We start from the raw sequence: 22,217 nt of genomic DNA on the forward strand, positions 1-22,217 counted from the left end.
ATGATGTCTGTTTCATAGTAAAGCACTGGTCCTCTTCTGTTGAAGCAAGTTTAAAGACCGTCTTATTGGTGTTAATCCTAAAATCTAATATTCTTGTTTGTAATTTATTTTACTTACAATAGAATGGACATGGATGTATTAGTACTCTCACAAAGACGGTAGGCTTTTTTTTTGTAATTTAAATACAATAATAGTAAATTTAGGAAGTGATAGTGGGAAACAAACTACGGTGAAATTTTATTGTGTCACGATTAAGGTGTGAGGTAGGGGATAAACATTCAGGTATAAAACTAACATTATGGAAGCTTTTAATTTCAACTATTTAACTACGTTTACGTTACAGAAAAACAAAACTTGATATTCAATTGTTTATAAAACACAGCTTGAATGAAAGACGTTCATCAACTTCACACGAGAAGACCTCGGCGTGGCCTAGTTAGTTGTTGATGCACTTGGAGTGTGAATCTGAGAGTTTGATTTCGCTTCCCGTTGACACAAATAAACTCCTTTCACTCTAGGTCTGTAAATAAACAGTAAGAATGACAGTTAAATTCCAGTATTTGGCCAAATAAGAGGAGTCCGAGAGTTAACGGTGAGTGTTGACTCCAATAGACTTTTAGTTTTTTTAGTCTATCAGCTAAACATTGGTAATTACTGTGCGCAGAGAGCTCTTGTGTAGCTTTGCGCTTAAATTCTAAAAGAAATAAACAATTGGCATAAGTAAATTATTTCTTCCGAAAGCGGCTTCTTAGATAACCTAGTAGAACTTTAAATCTGTCTAAGCTAGGCCTCGACAAATCCCGGAGGCCAGGTCGACAGAACGACTTAAATTTCATCGTGACGCCTAGAATTTTCTTCTATTTATCGTAGGAATGTGCTAAATATAACTCGAATTTAAAATATTTCTGAATTCTTGATAATCCGGAACTGTTTTCGCGTTCTTTGAGTCCAAAACTAAATTTTGTTTGTAGGATTTTTATGGCGGATTCAGCACTTCATGTTTTTATCAGGGACAAAGCAATGCAGCTGCACAACATGTTACTAATTTGTGCAGTTTTTTTGTTCTTTCTCTCAGTGCGCTTGTTTAGACTCATACGGGACCAAAGGCAGTTACCTCACGCAACACTATCAAGTGGTTATTGATATCTTGTAATCGTAAGCCTGCACTAATTGTTGTGAAAATAAATAAATACAGCCATCATTTCCCGGTACAAGCAGTAGTGACGTCAGATTAAGCGTACTAAAAGGCCTTTGCTTCGGTGTGTAATGATGACTAGCTTAGGCATATTGCGGAACAACCTGCAAGACTTATTTATATCGCAGTGTTTATATTTGTTTTACTTTCATTCATTGCAAGAACCTACCAATCTACTATTTTAATAATTGTATGTACTGAAGTTTAATTTAGGTTATATAATAAAGTTTAATAATGAACCCATTGTTTTTTAGTCTAAAACTGTATGTCTCATGCCATAACCACACATCTGACTCAAAACATTTTTTTTTTATATCGGATATGATTCCTATATCTGAAAATATTTGTCGAGGCTTAACTGTATTACGGAATTTATTTAAGGGTACGAAATATGTATATATACTCATTTTCAGTACGCTAAATTATCCTAGACTTATCAATTTTATTTTAATAGGCATAACTCGGGATGTAAAAGATTAATAAGCATGTTATATTTCTTGGCTGTTCCATTCATGTAAATTATCTCCCGATAAGTCAGCAGTACTTTTATGAACTTACAACGCTAAAAACTATGATTCAATTCACAAACAAACCCTATGAAAATAGCCCACTGTGCATTGCTTTGCGCTGAAGCAAAACAAATAGAACACCATACTTATAATATGACCTGTCTGTTTTAATAACTGTAAAAATATTTTATAGCAATTCAGGTCTTAAAAGAGACGGCCCGGCATGGCCAGGTTGTTAAGGCACTCGACTCGTAATCCGAGAATCGTGGGTTCGAATCCCTGTCACACCAAACATGCTCGCCCTTTCAGCAGTGGGAGCGTTATAATGTGACAATCAATCTCACTATTCATTGGTAAAATAGTAGCGCAAGAATGGGCGGTGGGTGATGATGAATAACTACCTTCCCTCTAGTCTTACACTGCTAAATTAGGGACGGCTAGCGCAGATAGCCCTCGTGTATCATTGCGTGAAATTTAAAAACAAACCAAACCTTAAAAGAGACATACATGTGGTCGTTTCACTTTTTTCTGTTCAAATTTTACAGTATTAAAAGTGTCAATAATCCTATTTTTGTTTTGTTTCAGATATGATGTATTCAATATCTTCTTTGTGACCGTTGAACCTTATAACTTATTTCAACGTATGGCGTAAAATGAATCGTATTTTAAAAATACTATCATTTATATTATAAAACGGCTTATTGTTCTGTTTCTTTTGTCACGATGACAGTTTTCAACTTCCAAACCACTAACCAATATGAAACTTTCAACGTACTTCGTATAGTCCCAATCTCTAAGACGGGAAGAAGAACACATAAAGTGAAAACAACTAAACTATTGTTAAGAAACTGACCTGTAGGGGTGAATTCCAATAAATTGTTATGCCAGTATTCAGCAGCTTTGCACTACGAATGGCTTACACCGTCCCGCCATCCCCATGAACCCATCGAAACAAAAACAGGAGACTTTTGCTAGTAAAAAATATATAACGTTACTGTATCATAAGTAAATGTGTTTTACTCTTTAGTTTGTATATTACATTTTCAAAGGGTTTTTTTAAATTAATTTCTATGTTATTTAAATGTTATAAAAATCCCAAGAAAACAAGATCTAGCAAGATTGAGAAAACTGTTATTCATCCAGTCAGTTCAATATTTCCGTGGACACTGATGAAGTGCGTATGTGTACTAAATCAGATTAACTATGTTGCTAACCTCACGCTGTCAAATTCTGAATTCATTTCGGGCACAGCGATGCAAGCCAATTATTTGTTAATTCAGTTATATCTTTGAAAGTTGAGTACGTAAACTACTGTGCATTGTACCTTTCCATCTGTTGTTGCTTTTTATATGCTTCGGAAAAAAAGTGAAAATTTAATTTCAAAGCTTAATACTATTTCAAATAAATTAAGTTTTTGAATAACTGAAACACTATCAGATGGAGAATATTAGCTACGATTCACTTTTGTTGCTAAAATAGCTACGTTTACTTTCGTATGAGCGATTGTTATATTTGGAGTTTTATGAAATATTGTCTGGTGAGAAGGTATCATAAATGTGGTAGTACTTATAGTAGGAACGAACCAGATGTAAAATATGTACAGTACAAATTAAAACCTCAAACAAACAGCATGTAAACAGAACTTCATAAGCACTTTAGACACACTATTGAGTACTAAATAAATCAACTGTAAGGTAACAAGTCAACAAACCACTTGAGAAAATCGGTAGAATGAAACAAAAATTTTGCAAAACCACAAATTTGTCAATCTGATTGACGTCAGAACGAAGGCTACCACTGCCAAAGTCTGACAGGACTTTGTTCGAGTGCTCAGGTCTGAAGACAAAAACAATAAATTATATAATTTATCTTTGCATTTTTCAAAGTTATTGTGACCTAAGGTTGTATTTGAAACAATGATATTTTTTAAATATTTCTTCCAAGGAAACAAAACGACAGAAAAAGAGAAAATCTAATATTGATAACCTTTGCCCTAGTGAGAAGAGTATTACAACAAGAACAGAGATAAGGTTAGAAACAGTAGGGTTGAATATGCGAAACGAATCCTAATCACTAATACAGCCAAAGAAAAGGTTGCCTCTCTGGCGAATTGGGGAAAAACTATAGTGAAAATGTCAACAAAATTTAGAAAATGCCGATAAAGATAAGGATAGATCTGGAGCCCAGTCACTCTCTAGGCTTAACGCCAAAATACATTGAGGTAAGTTTTCAAAATGTTGAATAAAATAAGTAGGGAGTAAGAATGGAACCATCAAGAAATGAGGAACAAGTTAGGAACAGGTGGGACAACTTTACAACGACGCTGAATGGTTTTTGACACAGTGCAATCTCAAAATGGTTGTGACTGTTTTCTGCTCATTCCTAATTCGTGTTTTACTTTGAACTTTGATTCAGTTGCAGACTTGAATTGAGTTTCACGAGTAACTAATTCTTCCTAAATACTCAACAAATTTAAAAGTTTCAAAATTTGCAAATTTGCTACTATTCGCTTGACCCACTCTTTATCATTCAGATAGCTATAATGTCTTCCATATACAATGTATGACTGTTGGAGCTTTCCCTCTCACTTCTAACATCATACGTCCCTTTATAATGTCGTGTATTTCATTACAGCCACGTAATTTGATTACATACATGTATTTGTAATTTGTTAGTGAAACAAAATTTACAATAGAAAAATTTAGCTATATACACCTTTCAATTAGTTTGAACAATTATTAAATTACAAAAAACTCGCAAAGTAAGAAAGGGCTGAACGATGGCTACACCCACTTTGAGGTTACACAGTGTCAGAAACCACCAAGTGCTGTAATCCCACCCCTTCCAACCTTCTTTCATTATTTAATTTTTGTTTACGTAACATAAAATGTCTGTGAACATTGTAGCTTAAAGCATTGAGAATACTTCATCTTTTAAGTACTAGTCAAAAACTAAGATCAAACTAAATAGCGACAGTTAAAGTAAAACGTTATATTTTTGCGATTTATGTCACATTATTAAGGGTAATTGCCTTCCTACAACTAAATGCAGACAACAAAAGACAGTATGAGTTTATACGTTGTGGGTCAAAACATTTATCTCCTAATATCTAAATTAATCGTTAATTTCTGTTATCTAATTTAACATTTGCATTTTAATCATGTCATGGATGAAAATTTTTCAATGCTGCTGGGTACTATGATCACAGACATATTCTATTAAGAGTTAATAAATAATGACAACTACTTGCACTTCTGTTATTCTTTTAATCATTAGGTTATTTGTATATTAATTGTGTTATATGCTGACATGATTATTGAAGTTGTATAGTTCTTTATTAATGTATCACATTTAATTTATTATTTTCAATGCGTGTGTGTATATGTATATATATGTAATATCTTAGTTAAAAATGTCTAATTCCAACTTTAAATTTTCTATACACATGTACACACACACGCACACTAGTGTCAGTATTGTTACCGGCTGAAATTTCGAGAACCTGGTCTATAGCTTATAAATCGACGCGCCAGGTGACTATATACTGTTGGTTTGGTACTGTTTGCGTATTGTAAACTTCGAAAGCTATAACGGCGATTAACGTTTATCAGTCGGGGAACAACAATTATTTAACCAGGAATGTTAACAGATTTCGAACAATACCATTTAACTTCAATGAATTAACTTCGGACTTTAATATTTCTACGAGGACATTGTACAACTCAATGGGAAAAAACTTATGTCTTTAAGAGCTGGCAAGCTATCCGTTAAGTGAACTGTACTGATATCAGTTCGAAATTAATTCCTGATTGTGAACTGTTGATAAAATATTCAGTTTCAGTATTGTTTGTAAGTTTGTAAAACTTTGGTATATAAATCATTATTTATAATAACTGTTATTATAAATTGTATTATTGTTTATATATTAAAATATATTTCTGTTAAGAAAGAAAAATTGTGTTTAAATCTTGTTGACAAACATCATAAATTAGATGCGTGTCATTTATTTAACTTCTAAACTTAAATTACAATTTAGCTCGGTTTCAGGCTATTTCAAATCGTAATATGTAACATAATAAATTGGAGACTCATATGAGATAAATTATAATACCTAACAACTATCTAATTATTTTCAATATAATTTTATATTTCACTTAAAAGCTTTTTGTAAAAGATTTTTAGATGATTGTGTTGTAACTTGGAAAGATGCTCAAGATACTAGTAAGTTCGTTGAGGTTTTAAATCTGATGAACAAAGAAATTAAGTTCACATTTGAAAAAAAATAATGAAGCTTTATCCTTTTTAGATATGTTGGTTTCTATTTCACCAGGAGAGGAGACTCTAACTGATATTTTTAAACTCACAAACACACAATAATATGTAATCATTCCAACATATAAACTTAAATGTATCTATAAATCTTGTAAGTAGATTATATTGTTTCATCTCTTGTGAAGAAACGAGAGTAAACAAATTATTATAATTAAAATAAATCAGTTTCACTCTCCAAAAAATTATATTAAAAGATTTTGAAATCACAAAGAATAAATTTTTGGAATTAAAAATATTTAAATAGAAATATTATTGAACTTAAAGAGGATACTATGCCTTTTATTGCAGCTCATTGCACAAATATGCATATTGATATTTCAACTGTTAATAGTCAGTTGAAACAAATAATAAAAATAACCTGAGATAAACACTCAAAGATGATAACATTATTTTATCAAAAAAAAGAAACCTAAAAATGTATATAGATTATTGGATAAACCTGAAGAACGAGATTTCTGTAACGAAGTTATTTTCGATTGTGAAAAAAACAACTTACTTTATTCAATTTAGGTTATATAAAAATTGTAAAAATAATAAAGAACAATGATAAAAAAATGTTTTAAATTAACAATGCATTTAACTGCAATAATTGAAACATTATATATATATTAGAATATGTGAATTCTATATTGGTGAAAGAGATAAGATTAAGGGTACTTTACAATTTTAGATGTCCTGGAAAAATCTCGCTGTATGCCAGCAAAGATTTTGAAAATGTATTTTGAGAAAATTTGAAATTCTTGAAGAACCGTGTTCTCGTTTATTCCGTTTTCTCGAGATGTAAAACGTGAAAGATAATTTTTTCGAAAAATATTTCTTTATATTTTCATACTACTTTAAATAGATAGAGGTAAGATTGCAGAATTAGCTGTGAAATTATGAATTATTATAAATTACGTTTCTATAACAATAATAATAAGAAAAGGTGTAATTAAAATAAGATTTTTTATTAAAATAGATGTACATTGGATAAACTTAAATTTCATTTCGGAATATATTTAATTTATACAATGAGTGTATTATATGTTTGCATATTTAGAAGATGTACGTATTTAAGTTTGTTTATTAATATTTAGTCGAAAAATAGTAAAAAAATATCTATGTTTTTTCTTATAGATTCTCGGTAAAATGATATTCTAAAAAGTGCCCCCTGCAGCTACGAAACCGGGCGAAGAAAATAATAAAATAGAGAAAAAACAGAAGAGTGTAATATTTGAGTGTTTTGCTATTTGTATCCACCGGTGAAACGTGGATTTATAATTTATGAGGGGAGAGGGAGAAAAATGTAGCATTTTGAGGCTGTGTCACGTGATATACTACTTGAATCTACTGACTGTTATTATAAAATCAGTAACTATTTTACAGAAATAGGGTATTATTAAAATATATTGCAATGCATAAAAATAAAAAACCTCTAGCATACATATGTTAGGTTTGTTAATCAATAAACCAATATATACTTAAAACGTACTACTTACAAATTATATAGCGGTTTGTTTTTTAAATCAGAATTCAAGTTTAATGTATGTTGCTGGCCGACTTTCATACTGTTCGATTTGAACCGCCCATAACAATTAACTCTGATCAGACCTGCACGGCCCGGCATGGCCAAGCGTGTTAAGGCGTTCGATTCGTAATCCGAGGGGCGCGGTTTCGAATCCCGGTCGCAAACATGCTCGCCCTTTCAACCGTGGGGGCGTTATAAGGTGAATCCCACTATTCGTTGGTAAAAGAGTAACCCAAGAGTTGGCGGTGTCTTACACTGCTAAATTAGGGACGGCTAACACAGGAAGCTCTCGAGTAGCTTAGTGCGAAATTCAAAAAACAAACAAACAGATCTGCACACTCAACCATAACAAATTAAATAATACGGTCGTGTTTGTTTTTTGAATTTCGCGTAAAACTACTCAAGGACTATCTGCGCTAGCCGTCTCTAATTTAGCAGTGTAAGACTAGAGGGAAGGCAACTAGTCATCCCCACCCACCGTCAACTCTTGGGCTACTCTTTTACCAACGAATAGTGGGATTGACCGTCACATTATAATGCCCCCACGGCTGAAAGGGCGAGCATGTTTGGTGCGACCGAGATTCGAACCCACGACCCTCGGATTACGAGTCGAACGCCTTAACCCACGTGGCCAGTACACTCTTATTCTTACTTTTTCGAAACGTATTAAGAATTTAGATATTTTCACTATTTAAGGGTTATTCCACGTATAACACTAAAGTGTATATTGATATACTACTGTGTCATCATAACTTTGAGTAATTGTAATAGTTTAACTAATTATCCATCTTTAACGGTTTGTTCATGTAATTAATACATCTTAGCTTTCATTTGATAGTATGCTACTTGCCTCCCAGTGGTACAGCGGCATGTCTGCGAACTTACAACATTAGAATCCGAGTTTCGATAACTGTGATGGGCAGAGCACAGATAGCCTACTGTGTAGCTTTGTGCTTAATTACAAACAAAGCATGCTATTGTTTATGGTAGTTATATGTAGCAATGATTTTATCTTTTATGAGATAGACGCCTAAATATTTCAACCTTCACACCAAACATGCTCGCCCTTTCAGCCGTGGAGGCGTTATAATGAAACGGTCAATCCCACTATTCGTTGGTAAAAGAATAGCCCAAGAGCTGCCTTCCCTCTGGTCTTATATTGCTAAATTACGAACAGCTGGCGCAGATAGCCCTCGTGTAGCTTTGCGTGAAATTCAAAAACAAACAACAAAATACTTCAACCAATTTTGTGGTTATTTTATTTTGTTTTTTTACACAATGCCCCTTATTGTATGTGTGACGAAGGTTTGCAGGTTTCACGTAACGTCATGACACTTGTATGTACAAGATATTTTTATGTTCTATATGAATGTGCGGTTATGTACGTGATACAGTAGATTCTAATGGTATTTAACGTATGATTCTATTTTTGTAATAAATAAATATTTGTTTAACGTTTTTGTAATTAAATGTTGAGATAGACCGATAGACGTCGCCACATAATAAATCAACAATGTTTTTGATTGGTCTAGACTGCAGACAACGAGTGCTTTATTACTTGTCGTTCCTTGAATAATCATTTTATAGTAGCTGTTGTATACATAAGATTATAAGACTAATTAAAAATGTATCTTGAGACCGCTTTTAATTCACTAAGTGAGCAAATTGTACGAAATACGTTAAGGTCACTGAGTTTCCTATCGAACACGAGTGATACTACAGGCCTTTCTAAACATATGATTGTTTTTAATTATAGCCCAGTATTTAGCATGATATATTTACTTATATGTACATGAGGGCATACCATTTAATCTTTTCTTTATTCTAATAGTCTTCAGGTCTATATGTACACGAAGTATTCAAGTCATTTTTTCATTCTACAAGCTCAGAGAAGAAGCCCAGTATACATAAGGTCATTAACTTTACCAATACTTTAATATATGCTAGATATACACACACACTTAAACACAAAGATTAGTTAAATCCATTAAACGTGTTTTTAATACAAACCATGATGATTTGTACTACTTCATATAGTAATTTTTTATGTACTGATAAATTTCGAGGATTATCTAATCTTCTATTTTTCATCAGCATATTAACACAAAATTTATAATGACTTGTATTAAATCCTTGCACATTTTATATGTTGTACTTTTTTTAAAAAAAACAAATTCACGCGACAACTTTAACTTAGACTTATTTTGACGTTCCCTTCTGGTTATGTAATGAGATCCTCGTGCTCACAAAACCTTCATATTAGTGACTTTCTCTTAAAGAATAGAAAAGGACTGATTTGAGAACATAATCAGAGTTGATAGAGTCTTTATAGGAGGCTATATTTAACATGTAATATCAGTTAGTCATTCATCGTTAAATAATTAAGCAAATACATTTTTGTTTCCACAATCATTCTAATAATAGTTGATTCAGCGTAGTTCTGTTTTTTGCAGTTGCCGCATGTACGTGGTGGCGTTGTTCCGCCACTATAAAAGATTAAGACGAGGGAGTTTTCTATAATAGAATGTAAGATAGCAGGCGTGGAGACGGCAGAACCTTCTACACGAGATACCACGAGCGATAGAAACCAGCAATGAGCAATCCTCAAGAGCAGCTGGACAAACACGTATAAGGTAAATCATGAGCATCTTTGATTATACAGTTGCTTTTCTAGTATTTATTTCTCGACATGAATCGCTCATAATAATTAACTTTTATTAGATCTTCACATCAACCATACCAAATTATTATTGCTTTCTCAAACCTTATTCTGTTATTTTATCAGAAATGTGTCACCCGAAATCAATAACAACTGTATCAAGAACAGGGCTACCAGAAAAGACTTGAGAAATAATGTAGTTATATTACAAAGAATCAATACACGTGGATAAAGAAGATTTAGTAACAAAAGTTCCAGATGAGAAAGCAAAACTTGACAGAAGAAACGGTTGATAACAGTTAAAGTTGTTTCTATGTATTCGTTATAATATAAATTAAAGTTGAAATGCTCACATTTGAATAACTCGCAAAGTGAATTTTAGTTGTTGTATACTTAACAGAGTTATTTTTTTACGCTAAATTCATTAGTTGGAACAACATTATATAATTTCTTTATATCTTGTAGATAATTAGTAATTTTGGAAATAACTACATTCGATTGGACGATGTGAAATCTTTAACTATATGAGTGGAGAACGAAGTGAGCGTGTAGATAAGACATAGTTATAACTTTTGTAACAAATTATTAAAAGTTTATATATATATTATCAGATTTTCGAAAAGTTTTGGTTAAACAGAAGTGTGTATGTTTTTTCTCAAGGCCAATAAGTTTTAAAAGTTTCTGAAATCATCAGAAAGTATTTAAAAAATATATTTACAAAACGCTTCTCTCTAAAGAGAAAGAAAATAATATACTTTGTATTTTATGCAAAACGTTCTTTCTTATGATGCGAATGCATTTCTTTATTAACAGCATTCATCTGTAATGCGTAATATAAACAAGTATGATAACACGATATCATACTTTCTACTTAATATATATACTATTTATTATCTATATCACTAAGATATTGATTTATTAATAGGCATGTTAGATAATCCGAAGCGTTCCGTATGTTACGTATTATGATTTATCTAGGAGAAGTATCCGACTTATTATGTTACGTGTTACGATTTCAAATATTCTGAAGCTGAGTTAAAATGTAATTTAAACTTAATTAAATGTAGATTTGTTTGCCAACAACACTGGCATACACAGTTTTCTTCCTTCTTACAAATATATTTTAATATAGTGTGTGTGTGTTTTCTTATAGCAAAGCCACATCGGACTATCTGCTCAGCCCACCGAGGGGAATCGAACTCCTGATTTTAGCGTTGTAAATCCGGAGACATACCGCTGTACTAGCGGGGAGCATTTTAATATAGAAATAATGATACAATTTTAATAATGATTATGCCCTCCCCATAGCACAGCGGTATGTCTACAGACTTACAACAATAAAATGTAGGTTTCGATACCTGTAGTGGGCAGAGCACAGGTAGCCTACTATGTAGTTTTGTAGTTAATTCAAAACAACAACAACAATAGCGGTTACTACTTATAGTTGTTACAAATAATGATCAATGTACAACAGTTTTACAAATTTACGGTGTTTAGTCTTTTATCTGATCTGGAACTTTCTTTAAATCACGATGAGCGAATTAATGTAGAGCTGATATACGCACAATTCACTTAACGGAGTGCTAGCCTGCTCTTCACTGATCAGATGTGAGTTTTTCGCAGTTGAAATTTTCGTAAAAATGCTAACGTTCGATGGTAATCCGCTGAGGTTAAACGGTTTGTAATGCTTGAAATCTATAAACTTTTTGGTCATATATCTGTAGTTTTCCGATAAATAAGCATTAATCACAATTATAATTTGTAAGGTTTATAGTAAACCAATTGTAGCACACCAACAATATATATTGTCTCTTGGCGCGTCACGTTGGTTTATAAGCGTTAAACAAGTGAGATTCTAGAAATTTTTATTGACTAAAACAATACTGAAGATCCGCTAGAGCTTTCGTGAAACATATATTGTTGATTCTTACTCTCTAGAGTCTTCTACAAATGTAGTGAAATGCGAGAATTTTGCAATACATATTTAACAGTATAAGCATTTCTAAACATATATTTAACTAAAACAAACATCGATATTAATATAACCATAAAACCGTAAATCCGTCACACACAATTCTACAAACACCTGAAATATTTAATTCCACATGGTCCCCACCAGTGGCACAAAGGTATGTCTGCGGAATTAATACAGCTAGAAGCCGAGTTTCGATACCTATAGTGGGTTGAGAACACAGATAGCTCTTTGTGTAGCTTTGTGGTTACTAACAAATAACAACAACAACAATTCTACATAAGAAGTATTACATGTGTTATTGCTGTGAATCTGATATTGATTTATACTAAGCCTAATACTTATCTTATTCATGCTTTGCTGAAGCTTTTGCCAAATATTTCACGAATGAATTTTTCTCGGTCCTTATTTTTATTTTCTGTATCTGTTATCGACGAGTCATCGATTCCAAGAGCATTTGTTGATAGCTGTTTCCTTTCTTTCATCTAGTATCAATTAGTTTTATCGACTTCAAGGAAAAAAACTTGAAATTTTAATCCCCTTTCAACATACGTTTCGTCAAGTGTAGTCTGGTTTACTTGTGTTGTCTGGCATCATATTAGGTTGGTTGTTTGGTTGTTATTTGAATTTCGCGCAAAGCTACTCGAAGGCTATCTGCGCTAGCCGTCCCTAATTTAGCAGTGTAAGACTAGAGGAAAGGTAGCTAGTCATCACCACTCACCGCAAACTCTTGGGCTACTCTTGTACCAACGAATAGTGGAATTTACCGTCACATAATAATTCTCCTCACGGCTATAAGGTAGAGCATGTTTGGTGTAACAGGAATTCGAACCTGTGACCGTCAAATTACGAGTCGAACGCCTTAACCCACCTAGCCACGCCGAGCCATATCATATTAGGAAGTCATTTTTATCAGAGAGAAAGTAAGTGAAGTTACTAGATACCAGTCTTTAGACTCTTTTAAGAAAGTTGTTATATGCCAGTCCCTGGTTTTATGTGAGAGTAATTTTATTATGTTACAATCCTGATTCGAAACAATAGAATGTTCTAAAATAAACAGTATACTGAACTAGTATTCCGAAATATCTATTTGGTTTTTATTCGGCCGACAGTGTGTTATTTTTCATTTCAACAGTTTCTTTTGTTTATTTCAACAAACAATTCATTTTCGTTTTTCGCCCAGCATAGCCTGGTGGATAGCGCGCTCGGTTCGTAATCTAAGGGTCGCGGGTTCAAATCCCTATCACACCAAACATGTTCGCCCTTTCAGCCGTGAGGGTATATAATGTAACAATCAATCCCACTGTTCCTTGGTAAAGGAGTAGACCAAGAGTTGGCGGTCAATGGTGACGACTAGCTGCGCAGATAACTGTCGTGTAGCTTTGTGCGAAATTCAAAAACAAACAAATATTTTCATTTGATCAAATATTCTCTTAAAGGTTACACAGAGATTCATTCAAAATACGAAGAATGTTCTTAACGTACTCGATATGCGTAATAGTAATATGTGGTTAATACGAAATTAATCTAAAACTGAGACATGGGAAGCTGGAAGAATAGAGAATTTCATCCGTATTTTACTGACACAGATCATTGTCATCCGTATATGTTACAACAATATCTTTAAAAGCAAAGTGGAAAGATGGGTTAAGGGAAGAATCAAAGGCACTGCGATCATTTGAGCCTCAAGAGATGCATGGCTTCACAGTGCGAGCAACATTCATTGTTATCAACTGTGTTTTAGTTGTTTCTTATTGTAATTAAAACTACTCAATATATACATGTTTAAAATAAAAATATATGTTGATTACATATTTATTTGTGTATACTACACACTACTCGGATGGTGTGTGTGTGTTTTCTTATAGCAAAGCCACATCGGGCTATCTGCGGAAATCACCGAGGGAGAATCGAACCCCTAATTATAGCGTTGTAAATCTGTAGACATACCGCTGTACTAACGGCGGGCTACGCGGATGGTCAGAAGTTATAGTTTTGAAGAAGTGTAGTAACAAATAACATGCATGTAATAATAGTTTTTTGTACTTAAACATTGTTACTACAGAAAAAAAAATAAATAGTGGAGAGATGTTTGATATCCAAACAATCAATGAGTCGTAGATAAAGAGACTCTTTCTGAGAAACGCAAATATTTGTTTTTATGATAATTCGGGTATTGTTATTAATGTCAGTGTTTTTGTGTCTTTTAGAAAAATTGGACCTACCTTTACTTTCTCGATGTTAACTTACTGAGGCTATAATTTTATTTTATCGTGAATAAAAGCTGATTTACTGGACGACCATATCTTTGGATGATATTAAGAAGTGTTACTTGACGTAAAATATCGCAAGACGAACGCGTTATACTGATAAAGTGTTATTGAATTAAAGATATCAGTATGGCATTTCAAAAGTTGCAGAAAGACTGTAATATAAACACAGTGATCTTTTATTGTGCAGTTTTCGAACTCGTACAAAAAATTAAATAGCGATATTTAACTTTCATTCTACTAATATATTGTCATTTATCAAGCTTATCGACGTGTAATATTCATAAAGAAAATAGTGTTTAACTAGTGTCCTAATTGAAGTATTTTGGGAGAATTTTAATTAGAGTTACAGATGGTAAGTTACAGCGTTTGTGAGACAGCGTTTTAATTAAGATATGCATACGAAGATGTACACTGAAAGTAATACAGGACTTTTTGGACCATATTGAAAGTAGTACGTGGTTTATTCGAATATTTAGAGGATGAGGAATACATTTATAGTATTACTTGTCTGTAGAACATTTTAAAGGTGAGGCAAACACTCAAAGTGGCACAAGGCTTCTTTGAACACATTAAAATTTGGTTTGGTTTGAATTCAGCGCAAAGATACACGAGGGATATCTCCACTAGGCGTACCTAAGTTATTAGTGAAAGACTAAAGGGAAAATAGCTAGCCATCACCATCCATCGCCTATCTTGGGTTACTCTTTAACCAACGAGTTGTGGAATTGACCGTTACGTTATAACGCCCCCTGGCTGAAAGAGAGAGCATGTTTGGTGAGATGGGGATTCCAACCCGCGACCTTCAGATTATATATCGAATGCGCCAACTACCTAGTTATGCCAGGCCCTCTTATTGAGGGTGAAGTAGACATTGAAAACAATACACGGCTTTGTTGGACTAATTATGAATGAAGTATACACCAAAAGTCGTACATATTTGTACAATAACGTTGTTGCTAATCTATATATCGGCTTTGAAGTATTTTTTTCGTAACAGTACTAGAACTTCATGTCTCGCATATTCTACTTGTGACAATTGTCTTTTCAGTAGAAATTGTTGGTGTCAGGTTACAGTATTACACGGAATAAAAATACTATTTCTTGACAGAAACCTTCGAATATACATATATCTTACAATAAACATCACGTTTATTAAACTTACAATTAAACTTAAATGTTGCGTTATGAAGAGTAAGGCCCAAATTTATGCAAACATGAAGCAACAACAGTATTGCGCAACTTGTCTGTTGCAATCTGTATTTTCAGTGTCTAATGAAAGCATCTTGGTGAAAGGTCTGCGTTAAGTCAGCAAATGTATATGAATAATTTATATGACAACAAACGCTGAGTGGAACTTGCATATAAGATGAAGCATAATATTAAATAACGTTGCAATTTTTAATTTTGCGAAAAGATGCACGAGGGCTGTCTGCGATAGCCGTCTCTAGTTTAGCAGTGTGAGACTAGAGGGAAAACGGCTAGTTGTCACCACCCAGTGGCACCCACTGCCAACTCTTGGACTACTTTTTAACCAAGGAATAGTGCAAATGACCGTCACATTATAACACCCACAGTGCTGAAAGAGCGAGCATGTTTGGTGTGACGGGGATTCGAACCTGCTACTCTCAGATTACGAGTCGAGCGTCCTAAACACATGGCCATATCGGGCCACATTTTGTTTCGGAAGTAACATACCTTACACGTGATAAGTAAGAAAGTACTTAAACTGGACGTTAAGTAAAGATATTACTTAATCACACGAGGAAAGCCTTTCCTCATAAATTTGATTGGTTAGTGCAATTCTTCCGCAGTTTCATGGTGATTTTCGCTCAGCCGCCTGAGCAAATTAAATCTGTTTTGAATTTGTGGTAAATACCATGTTTTGGCATCCAGCAAGTAGGTATTGCGCTAAGTACAATATAGCATGGCCCTAATTAAAACTTCATAAGTGTCTGGAATTCTTATAAATCAGCCTTCATAAAAAGATAGTATACATATATATTCTAGCTAGAGTTGTAAGCTAAACGTTGCTATTAATTTAACGTCGCTCGTCCTAGATATTCAAGTGCACGTGATATAAACGTTTCGTAAGAACTTTCACTTAAAATTTGTGTAATTTTTCAACACTCTTTCCGTAATTACTCCAGATTAGTTTCAAGATGAAGGTATAATTTAATTATAACTCCTAGAAAAGTAATGTATAACTTGATGTGTGTGAAACTGAAAAAAATCAATACAACCCTTAGAAATCGAATATCTGACGTATGTTTGTGTGTGTGCACAGGCAGAATTCAGTAAATTGGGAACAATAATGATAAAAACTCAGAGACTAAAACCTATAGCATCGGGGGTACTGGGCAATTGACCAGTTTGCCCAATAGGTAAGACCGTATGTGTGTATGATACTGAACAAGTAAATGGAAAACTAACATAATGTTTGTAAAACATAAAAGTAATCTTTAAAAACACAATTCCTACCCTTCAACAGTTTGGGCACGTTACACTCATTACCTCTTCTGTTTTTATAAATGTTTTATCGTTAAAGTGTAAATAGCGTCGTGTCAAGTTGTTTGTACGTTTGTGAAAGGTTTGTTTTTTTAATCGTCGTGATGTGAAAGGATGAACCCAATTAACTAGACAGATGAGATGATGTAACTGCATATTGACGTGTTTACAGAAAGCTTGCTTACAACAGAAGTTCTTACCTGTGTACAGTGTTGTAGGATAATATGTTTGTCGAAAAGTTAGAACTGAAAAAAAATGCTAAGCTGATATTTGTATCGTTAGATCCGAAATTTTTATCTTTAACTTATTCAAAATGCATATTTGGTAAAAAAATACTAGTATGCAAATAGCCTAATTAACCCTATTTCACGAGAAATCTTCAACATTTGGGGGATTTAATAAGTGAATATGAAAAAAATGTCTAAATAACATCCAATCTTGATTAAATTTTGCATGCTTATAAAATGTTACTTCGGTTTGAAAATTCTGATCTGCTGTGACATCATCATCATGGCGACTTGAGCAAATTTAATCGATTCGATGGACCAACTTCAAACAGTCATAAGCTTACTTCTATTCAGTATGTCCGCAAAACATGGACAGTGAAGAGCTTATATAACATGAAATAATAATAAAATATCGTATTTGATTTAACCATATTTTTCATTTTTTTTCCAATTAAATGTACCCTCGGCAAGCACATATCCATCTATATAGCATCAGTGAGCTCTTGTTAAATAACATTTGGGTTTTACAGTTTAACGTTTGTACTACCTGATCGTTATGAGAAAATTTCCCTGATGCTGTTAAAATGAACCGTAACCATTTCGATTGCGGCCAATAAAAAAATAATAATAATACGTCTGAGAAGTTGATAATTTTTCACAATGAATCCACTCTCTGAAAAGCCTCTGAATTTGCACAACTCCAGTTTTCTCATCAGTTATTTCAATCATAATACCTAACTGTTAAAAGCCAACGCCATCTTTCTTATATTTTAATTTGTCAAAATTATTCACCTTTATTCCCGCGGAGCTTCTGAAAGCGAAAGAAACAAAAGCTAATCTTTTCTCCTACTTGTGTAACATTCTTCTTGGCCTGTTGTGGCCAGATGGTTAGGGCGCTCGACTCATAAATTGAGAGTCGCAGATTCGAATTCCTCTAACACCACACGCGCTCGCTCTTTCAGTCGTAGGGGCGTTATAACGTGAAGATCAATCCCACTATTCGTTGGTTAAATAGTAGTGCAAGAGTTGGCGGTAGGTGGTGATGACTAGCTGCCTTCCCTCTAATCTTACACTGCTAAATTAGGGACGGCTAGCGCAGATAGCTCTGGTGTAGCTTTGCGTGAAATTCAAAAACAAACAAACATTCTTCTTCTATAGTTTGTGTTGTTGTTTTTTTTATTTCGTAGTTTCACTGTCTGACTTGGCACTAAGCGTAAAGGATCACAATTCTGAAATTCTGATTTCCACATACACGGTATAAGAAAAACATTATGTATCTTTACACTTGAATGTTGTTGTTTTGAATTAAGCACAAAGCTACACAATGGGCTATCCGTGCTCTGCCCACCACGGGTATCGAAACCCGGTTTTTAGCGTTGTAAGTCCGCAGACATACCGCTGAGCCACTGGGGGGCATTTGCACTTCAAAATAAACAACAATTCACTGTCATTATGTTTTTCAGGACATTTACAAAAGCAAAGTTAACATTTTCCACAGAAATTTCATTTATATTTATAATATTGGCGCAATTCCTAATTTCAAATCTGCCAGACCGAAAAATAGTTTTTATATTTAAGTGGACACGAGAAAAATGTTTGTAAAAATGGCCTTAGCTAATTAGTATATAAAAACGTTTCTTCAAAGTTTATCTTTGTTGATTTTGAACTTGTAGAACAAAAAACTCTGATTTAAACGGTATAAAATCCAGCTTAGTACTTTTTAACGTGTAGATTCTGTTTTAGAACTGAACGATTGTACTATAGGTGACTAACCTCCTCTCTCGGTCGATTGAGACGACTTAGTCACTATTGGAATTTAAAAAAAATAAAACATGCAACTTTGTCATATAAGTAATTCATTAACTTTGTTGGTTGAATTGAGAAATAAGTTTTATACATAATAATGCTTTAATTACCTTTCGTATTCTTTAACGTTTCTTAAAATTTATATCTTGAAAACTGCAAGTAGTAGTAAAGACGTTAACTTGCACATCTGTTTGCATTAAGCAAATCGATTGGTATGCTAATGTTATAAAAATGTATATATCACTTGCTAGGGTTACCTTGTTTCTTTCTCTTTCTAGTTAACCATACAGCATTCACGTACAAATTGCTTACGGGTTTTAGTTTGTTGTTTTCTTAATCTTCTTGTTGTTTTCTTAAGGAAGAAACGTGTATTAAATAATCGACAATCCCAGAACTGAGCTACAATATCATATCAAGATTACATTTGTTGGCCTTTTTTTTCTATTTTGCGCAAAGCTACACGAGAACTATCTGCGCTAGCCGTCCCTAATTTAGCAGTGTAAGACTAGAGATAAGACAACTAGTCATCCCCACCCTCCGCCAACTCTTGGGCTACTCTTTTACCAGCGAATAATTGGACTGATCGTCACTTTGAACGCCCCTACGGATGAAAGGGTGAGCATGTTTGATTTGACAAGGATTCGAACCCGAAACCCTCGGGTTACGAGTTGAGTGCCTTAACCACCTGGCCGTGCCGGACCAATTGCATTTGTTTGGTTCGTTTCCTGTCAGTATTATGTTATTTTATTTCTATCTGTTTTATTTGTGTGTTTTTTTTTTCGTACAGATACCTGTATTATTATGACAATTCTCTTTGGACCTGCGAGCCATTGGATTTTTATTTAAAGTCTGAGAAGATGCTGTATTACAATAAGAGCAAGATAACTAGCATTTTTTATTAGCCTGTTTTGTTTTACTTTAAACTGAAGGAACGGTGGTTTATTACAATTAGAGCAAGATAACTAGCATTTTTTATCAGCCTGTTTTGTTTTACTTTAAACTGAAGGAACGGTGATGTATTACAATTACTTTTCCATAACTGGAACACTTGGTTTAGTTCATTGTTTACTTTATTTTAAACTCGGGGAACGATGTTGTATCAAAGCAGCAGTACGCGTTGCTTAATCCCTTGTTGAGTTAAAAGAGCAACATTTTGCTGACAATGCAATATTTTGAAAAGCTTGAAATGTGACAGCAAATTCCTGATCCAGAGAATATCATCTTTATTTGACTGCAGGCTGCAACGGCCTCTTATCTTTGTTACAGCCTGGAGTGAAACTTTAATTTTCAGAATTTTCAGGGACCTGGTTTCTATGGTAACAAGAAACTTATAAACCTTCCTTTTTATAATGCTTAAACAGCACAAAATCTTCCGATTGGACAGGAAAGTGGTCTTACGATTGACAGGTGCCGCAGCATAGCTTTAGTTCGTTCGGTAAATACCGCTTTTCAGACGAGACTGTGGCTTTACGTGGCTCTTTGTATCGTCAAAATCGGTTGTGTTCCACTTGCAATTGGCACTCGAATCAAACGTTATAATTCATTTTTATAAGGCAGGAAATTCTTCCATCTCTTTAGAGGAGCGCCAGTTTTCTTGATAAGATAAACCACACACACAGTGGAATATTGATTCATACTTTGAAGCTGGACAATGGAAGTGAATAACAGACACTGTCAAAGCTGTGAGATGAAATCTAATACTTTCAAATGAACAATTCTTTAACTAGAAAAACACTAAGAGTGCTTTCGTAACTAGTTTCTTAAAGAACGTTCAATGATAGCCTATCCTGACTGAACAGCTCGCTCTTGTAAAGAACAAAAACAAAAAGAGCCAGTAACTTAGTCCTTAACCATTACAGTTATCGACACTAAGAAAACTAAGTCCTACATATATATAATCACACTAATAATGACATTAAGGATATCATAAAGACAATGTCATAACTATATGTTTGGATACACACACACACACACGAACTGAGCCATTAGTACACAAAGATATCAAACTATAGCTAAACCAATGTAGACATCAAGGACTGGAAGAAAACAGCCTTTTTCTGCATAAAAAAAGACACCATACAGGTGTTAAAAAACCTAGTCTTAACTATCCAGGTGGAAAACTCTAGGAATATCGTGGAAACAAAGTCATGGACATGCAATGAGATTAGGGATATCAAGAGGACTAAACCAAAGCTACTGGGATGCGGACACTGTGACTGTCAAGAGAACTTCATTGTAATTGATGATTATCTTCCTCGAAACCTAAATATTTCTTTCAAAAACTAATCAAATTCACCTACTGATACTAAGTCTGTTATATATTGCACACATTTTTTGTTTGTTAGTTTATGATAGCTATTTTATTAATATTTTCCAAAATGTATTAATAGAACAATTTCATAGTTATATGCTTTAAGGATATTGAGCAGTTACTGCTTGTTTGCTGTTAAGTGCAAGGCTACACAATGGGTCGTCTGTCCTGTGTCCACCGTGAGTAATGAAATCCAATTTTCTGGCATTATAATTATTCTGATTGATCGCTGAGGCACTGAAGGGCAGCAGTTATAGGGACTATTTCCCATTAAGCTCCTCCATTTTCCTAAAGTACTTTTTTAAGGTACTGTAAGATGGATCTACCCTAAAAAATGAAAATTCGTTAGAACACAGCACTCTAGATATCTAATAACATGTTCAAACTTTAGTTTTAACTCTCGCGTCTCCTGTATTCCGATGGAAGTCAGAAAGACAAACACTTATGCCAGATTCAAGTTCATCAACCATGCAAACCTACTTTTAAAGCTTAATTGCGCCTATATTATTTTCCTTGGGTGATTTAACCTTGTATATTTCAAAAGATACCCAAACCTTTCAGAACAGCCGTCCGTGGTACCACAGCATGTGTAATAACTTTGGGCGTATGAACACAACTTGGTACTGAGACTATGCCATTTTGATAAGGGCATTTCCTTGGTCATCCAGGATCCACTTTCCAATTTTGTCCTGCTAGCTCTAATATTATGGACGGAGGTTGAGGACTAGCAAGTTGTGAAGCAGGCATCATAAATTAATATAGGATTTTTAGTTGCTAATATATCTTTGCTCTTATATTCTTTCTTAAAGTTTAATGATTTGGGATTTAGACTAGTTTTAAAATTTCGAACAAAATTCTTTTATCTTGAAGCAGCTTTTTTTTTCAACTTACCAAAAGTTGTGATTTAGTGCCTATAAAGCA

General features: G+C 33.7%; 2 protein-coding genes across 5 annotated transcripts in view; one reads left to right on the plus strand and one right to left on the minus strand.

The window, feature by feature from the left end:
- Nucleotides 1-294: 294 nt before the first annotated feature.
- LOC143229657 (calmodulin-alpha-like) overlaps nucleotides 295-22,217 on the minus strand; it is a 106,645-nt gene continuing 84,722 nt past the window's right edge. Inside the window, exons 6-7 of one of the 2 annotated variants that reach the window (XR_013015984.1) lie at nucleotides 2,558-2,675; nucleotides 295-520 (exon numbers count right to left, since the gene is read on the minus strand). The gene's annotated coding sequence lies outside the window, so the exon portion shown is untranslated. The remainder of the gene's footprint in view (nucleotides 521-2,557; nucleotides 2,676-22,217) is intronic. The other variant, XM_076462275.1, reaches the window with a different exon arrangement.
- The window catches only part of LOC143229656 (EGFR adapter protein-like), a 47,166-nt gene continuing 32,126 nt past the window's right edge, over nucleotides 7,178-22,217 (plus strand). The window contains exons 1-3 of one of the 3 annotated variants that reach the window (XM_076462268.1): nucleotides 7,181-7,242; nucleotides 9,997-10,176; nucleotides 10,329-10,500. The gene's annotated coding sequence lies outside the window, so the exon portion shown is untranslated. Of the gene's footprint in view, nucleotides 7,243-9,996; nucleotides 10,177-10,328; nucleotides 10,501-22,217 lie in introns of all 3 variants that reach the window. The other 2 variants (XM_076462269.1, XM_076462267.1) reach the window with 2 other exon arrangements.

The sequence above is a fragment of the Tachypleus tridentatus genome, chromosome 10 (assembly GCF_004210375.1).
Source record: "Tachypleus tridentatus isolate NWPU-2018 chromosome 10, ASM421037v1, whole genome shotgun sequence".
In the NCBI taxonomy this organism is placed as follows: Eukaryota; Metazoa; Arthropoda; class Merostomata; order Xiphosura; family Limulidae; genus Tachypleus; species Tachypleus tridentatus.